The sequence below is a fragment of the Typopeltis vanoorti genome, chromosome 13, assembly GCF_054136105.1.
Source record: "Typopeltis vanoorti isolate ZY-2024b chromosome 13, IOZ_Tvanoo_1.0, whole genome shotgun sequence".
NCBI lineage: Eukaryota > Metazoa > Arthropoda > Arachnida > Uropygi > Thelyphonidae > Typopeltis > Typopeltis vanoorti.
In genome coordinates, this window is record NC_143561.1 from 106,435,937 (window position 1) to 106,452,083 (window position 16,147).

Consider the following 16,147-nt stretch of genomic DNA (forward strand, 5'->3'; position numbering starts at 1 on the left):
GCTATGTGGAGGTCTCCTCTCAGTTATGCAGCTTTGACCCTTAAGCACCCCCTTGGCAATTAAATAAAATGAAAACGATTACCCCCCATTAATTAATATCGAACTACTTAAACCCCACTTTACTCTTGAACTAGCGAAACCTTTAATGCATCATCTTAAACCAATCTGCAAGTCCATAATCAGTTTTATACATTACACCATCTGACGTTTTCTCACAAAACAGCCAGCACGTCTCAATGCTGCAGATCTTGTATATACTTCACTATTTTTTGTTTACCTTGTTCTTTAATTTACTTTTCCAAATTTTTAGTTGACATAATTTTAATTCAACATTGTTAGTCCATTCCATTGATCTTGTTTTTTCTTTACACCAATTATATTGATGCATCATTTTTGGCTATTGAATGCATGTATTGTACGCCCACAGTTCATGCATCTGGGTCTCACAGATTGCCAAGAACAGCAAATTCATGCTCAAAGGGAGAAAGAAATAAAGGATGTACGAATTGGTCACCAACACGAGGAATCACGTACTTTTTATGCAAAATTTTCCAACTGTTATACAAGCAAAAAAAAGTTACCACTTAAAAAACTACAATGCTCCTAAAAGAAAAGTTAATTTTGCGACGTAATAATAAACAACTCATCCCACAAGACTGGTAGATTACCCTGTTATCAGAATGGATTCTCCTTCTTCTGACCTGTGCAGAAGTGTCGAATGATCTCACATCTGTGGACGTACAGTATGTTTACATAATTCAGCTTCATTCTTAACACCTTTCTTTTTATTATTATTATTATTATTATTATTATTATTAGCATGACACCTCGAGGGAGGGCACCTACTTTACAACTCCATCTCCACCAACTACAACAAGCTTCACTTACACCAATGCCACCCACCACCACTAGTATTTTCACAGACAACTGCAAAAATCCATGGATTTTTGCCAGCAGTTTTCCTGAAGAGCGGATACGCTAACCACCGAGTCAGCCAGGCCGGCTTATGTGTTTCAGTGTATCAATTTCAGCTCAATGTACACATCCAGGAATATATTATATACCGTTTGTATATGGATATATAATATATTTTTGAATGCGTTGATGGGGGATTTGTTCAAGGTTATATTGTGAGTGGTCATCTAATTTAACACTCATGTAAAATTAGTGATTTTTATCTGTTTTATTGTGTTTTTTCCTTATAAAATTAGAGTATTATAGTGTATTAGTGTAGATTATTGTGTTATTGAGTATTTAGTCTTTATAACATTTTTATTGAGATTGTTGGCATGGCACCGACACTACAAGCAATGGCAGCAAAGATCACATTGTCTGGTGATTTGAATTTGCAGGATATTCTTCAGTGCAGCGTATGGGAAATGTATTCATTGAGAAAATTAAAGAATACGTGGAAGGAAATGGAAACTGGAAATAGTATGTATTAAGTGTTTTAGAAATAAGTGTGTTAGGTAATGAGAACACAATAGTAATGGTAAGATGGAAAAACGATGTTATTAATGTCGAATGTGTGGCCGTGGGAATAGAGGAGAACGAAATGGATATCAATAAAGAAATTTCATGCTTAAATGTTTCCTTCATAGGACAAAGCGCAAAATTGAAAAATTGCAGAAGCGGCAAGAGCTAAGTAGGGCTGAAAAAAGAAAGAAGCAGGTGATCTGAAGGAATAATAAAGACCGACCGACCAAACAAACAAGAAAAACAACTTGAGAAGAAAATTTATGTATGGAGACTCAATGATCAGAGGAGTACTTAACAAAAGTATGACAAAATCATGTTTCACAGGCACAAAAATTGACGATATTAGCCATGCCATCCGGATGCAAAAAAGTAAGTCAAAGGAAATGATGTCTTGCTTGGCACAAATGATTTGAGAGGCAAGAAGCATTCTGTGAGGGAGGATATAAGGTGAGAAGAACGAGAAGGTGAAGAATGTAAGTCTCCTACCACACTATGATAGAGGCAAACTGAGCAGGAGGGCATTAATAGCCAGTGAGCCTATACATAGATTGTGCAAAAGTAAGGATGTAGAATTTGTGTATCTGTGGTCTATGTTTGATGGAAAGAAGGATTTGTGCAATGATCAGAGGAGTACTTAGCGGAAGTATGACAAAAAATCATGACTGCATCTAAATGGTTTTGGTGTTAGGTGTCGGGAGAGAGCTTTGTTCACCGAGCATGCTGAAGTGCAAATTCAGGGAAATTTAAGCAATTAGGGTGGAAGCAAGCGAGTTTGTGTGAAAGCACCCATGAAGCGAGTGAGTGTGAGAATGACAAAATGAGGAATCTAGTTTTTCAAGCAAAAATGTTAAATAGGGTAGTCAGTTCAGAAAGTAAAGGTGGGTGGAGGAATAAAGGGGTGATGCAGTTTCTATATACTAATGCCAGAAATATCTAGAATAGAGAGAGGAGTTTTTGGCATTGGTTAGTACAACCTCACCAAACATTATAGGTATTTGTGAGACTTTGCTAACAGCAGATGATGTAGTTACAGGGATTGAATGTGAAGGTTTAATATTTTCAGGGAAGATAGGGAGGAGTATTGCTGATGATAGCACATGAATTGCAACCAAACAGAACAGGAGAGGTGGGAGGTTGGCTGTTCATTTGAAGCAACCTGGTGTGAAATTAAGGCCAGTAAGACAACATATACAGTTGGTTGTTGCTATAGGCCATGGAGTTCTACAGGTGATCTGGAAAACATGCATTGCCAAATGAGTACAGGTTGAGTGATTATTATGGGGATCAACTATGGAGATATAGACTGAAGGAAGAAAGATCAGATCTCATGGCAGAAAGGAAATAGAATTTATACACCTGCTGAGAGATAATTACTCAAGGCAGCTTGTGATGGAGGGAAACTAGGGATGGGAGATTATTCGAACTAGTCATAGGATCAGAAGATCTATCCATAATCAAGGTGACCACATTGCCTCCAATTGGTGAAAGTGATCATGCATTTTTGACTTGGGAGATTGTGAAACAGAAGGAATATTCTATCAAGAGGGGTGTTTGTGGAACAACAAAGCAGGTGATTATGACATGCTTATGAAGGAGCTTAAATCTATACCATGGCATAAAACACTGCAGGGTAAGAATATTAGTAGTGCATGGGATATAGCTAAGGGTCATCTGGATGAAGCAGTATTAAATTGTATACCTAGGGTAAGGAGAGTTAATTGGGTAGGAGTTAGATGGATGAGTAATATCATTAAGCACAAGCTGCAGAAGAATAAAATGCTGTGGAGGGTATATAAAGAGAAAGGTGACCAGCAAACTCATGAACAGTACAGGGATCACACAAGGAAGGCAGAATCAGATTATGAGAAGAATCTAGCCAAGCAGGCCAAAGAAAATCCCAAAGAGTTCACGTGGCAAGTAAGAGGAAGAATTACTGTGGAAGATTAACCTCAGTGAGTGATGATAATGATGGGCACAAGGAGACAGAAGCAGATAAAATAGTTGAATTACTGAGTGACTACTTTTGCAAGCATATATCTTCCTATTGAGGTTACTACTTTAACCTATGTGATACACTAATCTGAGAACAGAAGTTGATGAATTGGAGGTTCTTAGGATATTGCCGAATTTTAGTGTACGATACAGCTTTGGGATTAGATAGGATATCAGCTAGGGTTTTGCGAGAATGTGCAGGGGAACTGGCAATGCCTGTGACTAGGCTGCTTAATTTAATTCATCCCTCTTTATTAAGGCCTTGATACATCCACATCTGGATTACTGTGTTCAAGTCTGGTCCCTTGGGTTTCTTGGAGATGAAGAAGCATTGCATAGGATTCAGAGGCAAGTGACCAAGATGGTGAATGGCCTGTGGAATGTTCGTGTGTGTATGGATTGCAGAAGTTGGTTGATCCAACTTCTGCTGTCCCTGTACTTTGTCTGTTATTGGGTTCAAGGAGAGTATGGTAGATCGTGTGGATAGATTGAGTTTCCCCATGATGAGTCTTTGGACTCTATGGAAGTGCCCATATAATAATAGTATATAATTAAAATTTTGTATTAGATATAATTTTGCATTTGATTAGAAAGCAGGAGAGCTTCATCACCCAATAAGCTTTGTTGTTTCTATTACTGAAATATATAGTCGACTCTCACTATATCAAACACCACTATAACAGACTCATCCCCTATAACAATTTACCAATTCTCAGCTAAATCCTCATAGGCATAATGCTGTTCTAAAGAAAATTCATCACACCAAAATGTTCCCTGTAACAAACTGTGATTTTGCTATGGTGAGAGGTCAAGTGTATTCATCAGCACAAAACTTCAGGGATAATATCCCTTGGAACATTAATGTGACTATGGGGTTTGGCCAGGACTTTTTTGTTTTGGTTGTTTGCTGATGGCTGATCGAGTTTGTTATAATGATTCTTGCTGTATTGAGGTAGTTAGGAAATGTTTATAATTATACAAAAATGGATATCAGATATTAAATGCCCTGATTACTGAAGAGTATATATGCAATCACAAGGCTATCAAAAAAACCCTAACTTTTTAAATGTTCAATGTAAACTAACTGAAGACTTAGACGTAAAAAAATTTTTTTTTTCAGTCATTCTAGAATAATTTCATAACTAAGGAAGGCTGTAGATTATTGAATAGTCTTCCATAACTTTACAAACATTGTTTTTGCTATTCATATTATACAGTCAGTCCTTGATTTACTATGGGGTTCCATTCTGTCATCCCCTCATAAGCTAGAAATCACTGTACGAGCCATTAGAATATGTTAACATTTAATGACAATCTTAAAATTTCAACTAAATTAGCTTGTTTGTATAGAAATAATACTGTACAAATTATTATATAAAATTTTGTATTAAATGTAGATATTAAATTGCATTGTACACTAATGTTTCAGTATTTTTTACATTGCAGAAAAGAAGCATTATACACTAATGGTCAATGCTTTTGTACACATACCAGTAAAATAATAGTTTGAAAATACATGGAATAAGAGTAATTCTTCAAAGCTTGCTGCTTTATTAATTGGGTAATTCATTGGAGGAAGTAGGGGAGGCCTGCTCATCAGCAACAAATTCTTCAGATTCAGAAATTACAACAACGCATTATGAGGATGGTTTGTGATGCATAATTTGGTCTAGGCCAGGGGTCGGCCAAGTGGTCGACATTGACCCCTGGGGATCGATGTAGCTATCCAAGGGATCAGTAAATGTCTAGGGTCAAAAGGTAGTCAATAAACATCTAAAACGATTTTGAGTAACACCTAGTAAACATGTAATGCCAACTGGCTGATCTGCTAAGCTAACGAGGGAGAAGCGCATGCTCTACCCATTGAAGACCTAGAACAGAGACGATCAGGGCTAGTGCACATTATCACCCATAGCTATCAGAGTAGTGGTCAGTGATCTGATAACTTTGAACTTACTGTGTCTATTTTTTTTGAAGTTATAGTGCCCATAATGGCAGCCCCTGATAGTAAGAAGTGCCAGGGGTATTCGCAAGAGTATTTAATATTTGGATTTATACCATCATATGCCAATAAAACAATGCCTATGTGCCTATTATGTGAAAAGATTTTCAGTAATAATGCCATGAAGCCTGCTAAGATGAAAGACCATCTCGAAAGGGTATTTTCTTTAAGAAATATATCTTATCTTCCCGATAAGATATATTTCTTTAAATATATCTTATTGGGAAGCAGTAATAAAGTAAAAAGGTGAAGAAATTATTTTTAAATTGAGAAATTTATTATTGATAACATATATTCATTTATTTAACATGATGGGGGTCAATGAGGGATCAAGGAGTCAATGGTCTAAAATGTTTGCCAATCCCTGGTCTAGGCTCATATTGAGGGAGTGGAGTGACAGAAGGAGTGGCCTTCTTTAAAAATTTACACCTTACATCCAACTAAGTCTGCCCAGTTTGCCTTTTCTGTTCTTCATAAATATCTCTATAGCAAGCAAGGCTTTGTTGCATCCTATGAATAATATACGAACATGTTTTCAGTAGCTTCTTCTTCCAACCACTGTTTTTACATTCTGCTTTTATGTTACTCCATGCTGCATCTACATTCTTATGATGCCTTCCAAAAGTCTCGGCAGTTTCTCATCCTCCTACAGTGGATGAGGAACATGGTAGCAACAATTGGCCTAGGCAAACATGTTTGTTTCTTAAATAATATGCCTGAAAATCAGCACCACCATTTTAATGCATGGGTTGCAGGAGTGAGGTGGTGTTCAGCAAACGTGTTAATGGAATGGTTATTATAAGTATGAGCAGTCATAAGTTACATACACTGTAAGTTAAGGACTGACTGTATATAAATTGATAGTTTTTTTTTTTAATTTCTTATGGCTTGGTGTAACAAAGTAAAATGTTTGTTTACAAAAATGTTTAATATATGTTGTGTGTGTGTGTAAGTTTAACAAATTTTTATATTATCTGTTACACATTATTGCAGTGCTTCTCAACTTTTTACCCTACATCCTACTGAAGTAAACAAGGTAAAGTTAGATAGTAGTATATTTCTGGGCAAGTATTCCATTGGAAGTGGGGAAGGCAAGAAGTTGATGTGCCTGAAAAAGTACATTTATAAACATCAGCTTAATTTATGTATGAAACTATTTGAGGAGATATCTTCCTTCCCTGCCTCCATTCTTCAGACAGATTTTATGACATACATCTGATGTTGTTCATGATATCATACAAATGTCATGAAATTAAAAAAAAAAAAAATTGTCATAGTTGTGTACATTTTCAATTATTTTCTAACCATAGCCTCAACTATTCCACTAATAAATCTGCTAATGCCTTTTTTATTCCCCAAAGGGAGTAGGCAAGGCCATTTAGCCATAACTAACTTTTGAAGACTAGTGGCCAGATAGTCTTCACCCTTAGCCAGCCACAGAATAGCTTGCCCATGACTAGTGATTGGTGATTTTAATTGGCATCCTGGGAGCAGAGTGCAGCAGATAACCGTACCATGTCTTGCTCCTTAACATTGTATATTATTGTCTAAAAAAAATCTGAGCTCTATGGTTGATTTTTTAAAATTTACAGGATGCAAAAACCCAGTCAGAAATCATCTGACTCTGGAACTGGTTATAGAAAGGCTTTGAAAAAGTTCTGATTAACAACTGGAATTGAACTTAATTCTTTGAGCATTATAGATCCAAACTCTATGATGTCTATTCCATGGTCTATTCCATGGATTTTTAAAGAAATATGATATTGAGGAAATTACTAAAATTCATTTTGAAATTATGGTTTAATTCTCTATAGATCAGTTACTTTTAAAAGGTTGTGTAAACCTATAATGCATTAATGCTATGGGCTAAGGGTTAGATTATCCAGAAACTCTGCTCTAGAGACCAAACAAACTTTTTATCAAGGGAATATAGGCCTAAATATCGGTGTTGTAGTCTGACACTTAATGATTTATGAAATTCTGATATTAGATAGTAGACCATATTTCTTTCTATAAAGAAGGTTATTGGTCTGCCTCCCTCCCAGTGTTGCATATTTGTTATTTGGTCTGTTGGCTGCCTTTTAGCTGAACAGCTCATTCACACTCATTCTACTGGAATGTCACAACATATCAAAATAGTAAGAAATTGATCTCAAGCTACCATGATCTTTTTTTCATTTGCTTCTGTTTATAGGAATATTTCTGCAAATATTTAAAAAAATAATTGTAAAATGAAACATTTGACATCTTGGTTTTGAAATAATAACAATGTTGTACTATATTGCACTTGATATATTTAAATTTACTTTTGAGACTATATCACTGAAAAGAACACATAACAATGAAAAGTATAAGAAGGAACTTGTTAAAATTAAACATCTCCTGTGCTGTAAAGTTTTTTCCATTAATGTAAGTAATAACATTAGAACCCTTAAGAAGTCTCTAATATATAGAATATAAAATTAAATGAATGAAAGAAACAAGGAAAGCCATTCTAAAAGGCTGAAGGATAGCAAGAATTTAAAATGGATTGAGAATAAGGCTCAAAAATCAGAACAGAAATAGGAGCTGACCTTGTTTTCTGAGTGGATAGCATACCTGCTCTGTGCATTGAAATTAAGACATGGATGTTTATAATAGCCTATCCTATACAATCTTGTATAGGCTTCAGAATTCTGGTATAATGACTACATGATTAAAAATCTACATTTAAAAAAAAAAAAGAGTAAATAGCAATAAAAAGAAGAATACAATGGATGCAACTTAAACTAAGCAGGGATCACATGAAAGTATGTTTACTAGCTGATGTCGTCATGTATTACAACATGATGCATATCATATCCAAGAGCTGTAAATGTGAGATTGCTGCACGATCATGCATTAGTTCTTATTGCACTGAGTGGGATTGCATAGCATTCCGAAAGCTATGCAATTCTTTAAATTTTCTGACCGAACAGTTGTGTTCAATACAGTAATCGATTAGTGCACCCCAATTAGTGAGTCATTTTTTTTCTATACCCAAATTCAATTAGTGCGTCTATATACATCTTAAAAATAAATGTCACAGATTTTAAAAATTTTCTATCTCTACATTTTTATGACTGTTTTAAAAAATCACTCATCAGAATGAAATAATTTAGTTCATCATAATCATCATCAAATTCCTGACATGTACCCTCAAGGAGTGTACAGGATATGGTAGTACTACATGAAAAATTTACATCATTACTAACTTCCTATCTGCAATTTTCCTCTAAATCAGTCTGTTATTTATTTGTCAAGACTCCAATATTATCATTATCAGATCTTATATTTCTATCATCTAAGGCACTTTGTACTGTATCAATCCACCTATATCTTGGTCTTCCTCTGGTGGGTCGTTTTCCTGCCAACCAGGCAGAGAACACTAGTTTTGCTAATCTTTCCTTCGCCCATTGTGTTTAAGTGACCATACCACCTAAGATTAGCTTCTCTAATGTATTCCTGGATGCTGACAATGTCAAGTTCTTTCCTAATATCCTCGTTTTTAATATGATATTGCTATTGATGCCATCTGTTCATGCCTCTAATCTTTCTCAGGACTCTCATATCTGTGGTCTCTAGTCTTTGGTCAAGTGTTTTACTTCTGACCCAGCTCTCAGATCCATAAGTTAAAACTGGTTTGAATACTGTCATGTATACAGCTTATTTAGTGTTCTGACTAATTTCTTCCTTATTCCATATGAATTTATTCAGTTGACTTCCTACCATACCAGCTTTGTTGATTCTGTTGTCTATTTGTATATTTATTTTACCATCTTCAGTAAAAATCATGCCTAAGTAGCTGAAATGTTTTACTTGTTCCACAGGTTCTCCGTTTACAACACAGTTGACATTTTCAACAATTCTACCTATTTTCATTGTCTTTGTCTTTTTAATGCTGACCTTCATGCCATATCTATTACAACAGTTATTCAATTTAGTCAATCTTGCAAACTTGTAGCAAGTTTATTTAGAAGTATAACATTGTCTGCATAAAGCAAAGAGCTGACATTAACATCTCCATTTCTGATATCATGTGTAATACCACTTTCCTTCATAATGTGATCCATATAGATAATGAATAACAGAGGAGCTAATGTACATCCTTGTCTCACACCAGATTTAACATTAAACCATCTTCCTGTACTTCAATTCTAACTGCCGACTTACAACTCAAATATAGACTAAGTATTGCTTCATATAATGCCCCATTGACACCATACAACTGTAGCGTATTGAATAGCTTCTCTCTTGGCACCTTGTCATATGCCTTTTCCAAATCAACAAAACTTACATACAGATCTTTGTTATATCCACATGCTTTCTCAACTATTTGTCGTAACGTGAAGATCTGATTCTGACAGCCTCTATTTGGCCTGAATCCAGCTTGTTCTTCACCAAGCTTTTCTTCCACAATTCTTCTCAGCTGTTTCTCAGGTATACTGGCATAGATCTTGCCAGAAACACTCAGTAGGGAAATACCTTTGTAATTCTCACATTCAGTTTTATTTCCCTTTTTATATATGGGTACTATGAGAGCTCTACTGGAATCATCAGGAATTCGTTCCTCTGTCCAGGCTTTCTGAAATATGCAGTGCGGCCACTAAGACTTTTATACCACCATACTTCAGCATTTCTGGTCGAATCATCTACTCCTGCTGCCTTTCCACATTTCAAGCCTTTGATGGCTTTTTCTACTTCAAGTATGGATATGTATTCCTGACCGTATGACTGTTGAGTGTTTTTTATCACTGTGCTATCACTGCTTGTTTCATTTAGCAATTTTTCAAAGTAATTACTCCATACTTCAAGGATATCTTTTTCCCATTTTCATGTCACCTTTATCATCTCTAACTCCTTTTACAGGAATCTTTCCTCCATTTCTAAGCTTCTTCAACAATCTCCAGAATATCTTACCACATTCTTGATATTTATTTTCTATGTTCTTGCCAAAGTCCTCCCATGACTTTTGTTTAGTAGTTTTACACAGTGTTTCGCTTTCGTACATTTGTCTCAGTATTCTCTAAGAGCAAAAGCTGACTTATTTGCCAAGAACTTTTTGGTAATAATTTAGTTACTGATTTAAAACATTTTACAAAGTTATTTTTAATGGCATACTACACTACTTCCATGTATACTATGTTCCAAATTTTTACCGCCAAATACAACTTCTCTCATACAACCTATGGTCCAGGGGATTATTGCACCCTTTAAGGCATACTATCCGAGAAAAACATTTAGACAGTCAATAGAAGCAACATCTGGTGAGAATTCTATGACATTAATAGAATTCCGGAAGAATTATAATGTTAAATCTGTTATTGAAAATATTCATCAATAACTAAGATGAAAAGCCAAACGGCTATTTTTTCTGGCGAGGTTGATCAGTTAAGGGGATAAAAATCCCTTATTGTTTTTCAGCCAGTAAGCGAAACTAAGATCGAAAACTACGATCTGAACGTTTCATGCCGACGAACTGTCAGCGTATCCAAGCGTAAGTGACCACTTGGTAGTGCCACACCACGGCAACTCGTTGCAAAGGTGGAGCAAGATCCCTCACTGTTCTTGATATTTTCTCATAATGTAAAAACACACAGCTCTTAGGAGATGTAGTACTGTTTTACATTTTGAGGAGAGGTCACTACCCAGACTGGTTTCAACCTTTTTTGAGGTCTCATCAGTGAGTAGCTAGACCTAGAATATCAGAGTTTAAGTGAACAGAACTTACATACTTTTGCTATACGATTGCCAGAAAGGTGTGTCACTATATTATATTATATAACATAGTATAACTAAGATGAAAAGCCAAACAGCTATTTTTTTCTGGCGAGGTTGATCAGTTAAGGGGATTAAAATCCCTTATTTGTTTTTCAGCCAGTAAGCGAAATTAAGATCGAAAACTATGATCTGAACATAGTTGAAACGTTCAGATCATAGTTTTCGTCAAGTTCCCTCATGTTCAGATCAAGAACAGTGAGGGAGCTTGCTCCACCTTTGCAACGAGTTGCCGTGGTGTGGCACTACCAAGTGGTCACTTATGCTTGGATACGCTGACAGTTCGTCGGCATGAAACGTTCAGATCGTAGTTTTCGATCTTAGTTTCGCTTACTGGCTGAAAAACAATAAGGGATTTTTATCCCCTTAACTGATCAACCTCGCCAGAAAAAAATAGCCATTTGGCTTTTCATCTTAGTTATACTATGTTATATAATATAATATAGTGACACACCTTTTTGGCAATCGTATAGCAAAAGTATGTAAGTTCTGTTCACTTAAACTCTGATATTCTAGGTCTAGCTACTCACTGATGAGACCTCAAAAAAAGGTTGAAACCGGTCTGGGTAGTGACCTCTCCTCATAATGTAAAACAATACTACATCTCCTAAGAGCTGTGTGTTTTTACATTATGAGAAAATATCAAGAACAGTGAGGGAGTTTGCTCCACCTTTGCAACGAGTTGCCGTGGTGTGGCACTACCAAGTGGTCTCTTACGCTTGGATACGCTGACAGTTCGTCGGCATGAAACGTTCAGATCGTAGTTTTCGATCTTAGTTTCGCTTACTGGCTGAAAAACGATAAGGGATTTTTAGCCCCTTAACTAATATTCATCAATATTGGAATGAAATTACTGCTAGCAATATACGTGCCGTTTGGAAGCATATTCTTCCACATTGCGGAAAAGATTTTGGAAGCTTTTCAAATGAAATGGATGATGGTGTTGTTGAGGAAATTGCCAACATTGGACATAAAGTGGGTTTTGATGAGATTGACAATGATAACGATAAAGAGTAAATTGAATTAAATGCTTCTCATTCTGAAGAATTGAGTGATTCCTACCTGCTAAATTTAGATGCACAGCAGGAAGATCTTAAAGAATATAAAGAAAATTTAACCACTGATAGTCAGCCCAAAGAGATTTCACAGAAAAATTTGAAAATATTTTTTGCACAATCGAAATTTTTAAGCAGCAATACTTAGAGGCTGACCCTGATGAAGAGAGAAGCAGTAAAATTTACAGAACAGTAGAAGAGGGAATAGGGCCATACCGTCGGTTGTATGAAAAAAAGAAAGAAAATGTCCGCCAAACTACGTTAGCTCAATTCTTTGTTAAAAAGTAGAATAATAAAATTTGTATGCTGAATATGTTTTATTGTCTTTCAGCTTCATGGTTTTCCTTTAACTAGGCCCTGAGACATACTTTAATTCTTTTATAAAAAAATTAAGGTTCAAAAAAGAAATTTGAGGAATGAATTATACTTTTCCCATAAGTTATTATATTCGATTAGTGAGTTTTCGATTAGTGCGCCTGTTTTAAGGAACGCATTAGGCGCACTAATCAAGGGATTGCTTATATGGCATTTCAGTTTTCTGCCAAAGTACCAGATGGCCTTTGTGGTGCTAAACTGCATCTGTGTTTTTTTTTCAACATCTTTAAAATATTCTGATGTTCAGACTTCTTTGAAACACTATTTCACGAACTCTAAGAATCTGGAAATCTTGTGAATGGAGTAAAAACCACTTTTATGCTTAACTTTTGTCAGGTCCAAGAAATTTTGTCCATAATGTTTGTAGATGCAAGGAAGGGTGACTGCACCTTTGTCAGGTATTTGCACAATCCTGGTGATCATTTTGCACCCATATCCATTAAGAGAAAGAGTATTGGTGGGGTAACAAAGTTCTTTTATTTCTCTTATCTCTGTTGTTGGGAATGTATCGTCTGTCCCTTACAATTTTGATTATTTGTACCTACTGCATGGAATGGTGGTGGTGATGAGAACTATGGAGGAATCTATCATTGTTAGATCTCCAGAGACTAATATAAATAACAGTACAATCACAAATCTACTTAGTGAAGAAACTCTGAAGCTGCAATGAGATATATAATGCCATATGGTCTCCTGAGTTTTCAGGAGAGAAAAACCTACTTGTCCATGCAAAAGATGTACTAACTTAGGAAAAGACTGAAGAAAGGCTTATAAAAATTTCTCTAGTCAGAATTAGAATTAAACCTATAACAGTCTTTTGGGTGGCTCAACTCTGTGAATGCAGATTGTTATTACAGGACTATATGCAGGTCCCTGTGCAGGTTTGGCACAGGGGCCTATTCGCCAAACTGCCATCTATGGTCTGCCTTCCCCGCTCTGCAACTGGATCACCAACTTTCTCACCACATCTCATGGTGGATGGCTGCTCTCCTCAAATTTCCCACCAATGCAGGATTACCTCAGGGTTCTGTTTTTCATCCACTCTCTTCCTCTTGTAAATAAATGACCTACTCTCACAGCCTTCCAATCCTATCCATAGCTTTGCTGACAACAGTACACTCCATTCCTCCTTTTCATTCGACAAACCTCTTAATGCTCAAGTATTAGAATACTCAAGATTTACCACAACCAGGGACCTGAAGTCAGATCTCCTAGCTCTGTCCCAGTAAGGAAAGGGACAATTTTGTAAACTTCAGTGCCACCAAAACTCAGTTCTGTTGGATCTTTTGCAAGAAAGAGCTCGTATCCCCCCCCCCCCCCTTTACCTTCAAGAATACTAAGATATCCAAACACAATCAGATTTCTCTTCTTGGACTGACTTGTATCTCCTATCTTTCCTAACACATCCATATTTCAACTATAGCTTACTTGGAATACTTTTTTTATATAAGACACTTCATGCCTTCACAGCTGCTAACTCTATACAAAGCCCAAATCTACCCAGCCATGTAATATTGCTTCCATATTTTTTTTTGTGGTGCACCAAAATCCTATCTAAGATTGCTCTATTCTATCCAGAAGAGGGCCATCTGGCTAATTAATGATCCCTCTTTCTCATAGATGTTTAGTTTCTGCCTTGTGCCTCTTCTAAAGATACTTTCATGGACAGTACTCTGCTTAAATGGCCACTATTATTCCTCCTCTCTCCTCCAAAATCATTAAAACAAGAGCCACTGTTAACCAACTTCACTGCCTCCTCTTTTATTACCTCTACTTCTGTCCTTGGAACAATCTCTCCAACTTTGCCTTTCTCAAAGATTACAACCCCTCAGCTGTTCAAGCAAAATTTGAACAGACTCCTCCTTTCTTCTCTTTCTCTTGCCCACACATGGAACTAATGTGCTTAAGGTCTTGTGGCCTTTCATAAGAGCTATTTAATGTAATGAAATCAAAAGTGTTACCAGTAATATTCAGAAGGAAAACAAAAACAACAAAAAAATATTAGCATAGAGACCTTTTGCAAAATGAGGGATGTTTAATAAATTGCATTGTTACTCCTTTCATTATCCTGTCTGATATATTTATTAACATATCAAAAATTAAAGCCCTTATTCAGATGATAGTTCCTTTAAGCCAATGTTTCTCAAACTTTTCTAGCTGCAGCCCATTCAAACAAAGCATGTAACTCATCAGTCCACTAACCCCATACTCCACCCTTTATTGATAAGTCATATATTACCATCATAGGTGAGCTTTCATGTGCTGCTCCTAAAAGATAATTGTGTTCAATAGATTGTCAAACGACTGTCATGACATACACAACCTTAATATATTTCAGTGGAAAATTAGGATAAGATTTCTCTGCACTGTGGGTCGCCACAGCATACTATGGTGACCCACAGAAGCTGATTTTATGTACAACTATACACTTGAGTGTTGAGATATACATCATCATGTTGGAGGTTTAATGGAGTATTGATAGCACTAGAAAAGGATTGAAAACAAATTGTAATGCTTCCAATATTTCGTCGCAGTCACTGAGACATCTTCTGGGAGTACAAATAACACTCGTAACACACACAACACTTAATGAAACACGTAGGTGACTGTGAGGTCCTATCTAGATGGTGTGCCCCCATGGGTATTTGTAGGTAGCCTAGGATGTAAACAGGGACCTTTTACGATTGTTTCCCAAATTTTGGAAAGTTTTATGCATCCATATTTGTTTAGATTAGGTTGATTTCTGAGTGCTGCTGCAGATTCCAAAAATAGTCTTTCCTTTCTAAATTTACTATGGCAGAGTATGATGGTTTTCTTCCAGAAGATCCTGTGAGTTGTGGTCTGCAAAGCCAGATCGGCCATATCCTTGACTGCAGATGTATGATTTGTGTTCTTCTAGATGGATGGTTGATGATCTACCTGTCTGTCCAAAGTAAATTGCAGGAACAGAGTACTTCATATACTTGCCCAGTCCTGTATTTCGTATTCTCGTCCAGTCATCGTCACCAAAAATTAATCTATCTTCTGGTCAACTTGCTGCTCCCAGAAAGTTACGGAAAGATAAAATTATTGTCATCCCAGAGTGGATAAGGGTAATGTCACGGAATAACATCGCAAAATGGATATTATTCCCAGAGTTCACACAACCTACATTCCACTAGATCACGATCCCACAAAAACGCAAGTTAAATTTAAAAAACTTAAAGTATCTTTCTGGCTGCGGGATATTACAATAAAACCTCAAACCTTTCAGTTCTCATCCCCCCCCCCCCCCATATTGGGTTTACCAAAAATCCACAAACCCAATTCCCTCCCTTAGATCTATAGTAGATGGCACTGATGCTCCTTGCTGGCAAACTCTGACCCCCCACACACACACACATACTGGACTTACCACATCCTACATAAAAAAATTAAAAAAAAAACTACCATTTCGAAACCTTGATTG

General features: G+C 36.3%; 1 protein-coding gene across 2 annotated transcripts in view; it reads left to right on the forward strand.

Moving 5' to 3' along the window:
• The window catches only part of Cul2 (cullin 2), a 427,362-nt gene that overhangs the window by 106,071 nt on the left and 305,144 nt on the right, over positions 1 to 16,147 (forward strand). The window lies entirely within an intron of this gene.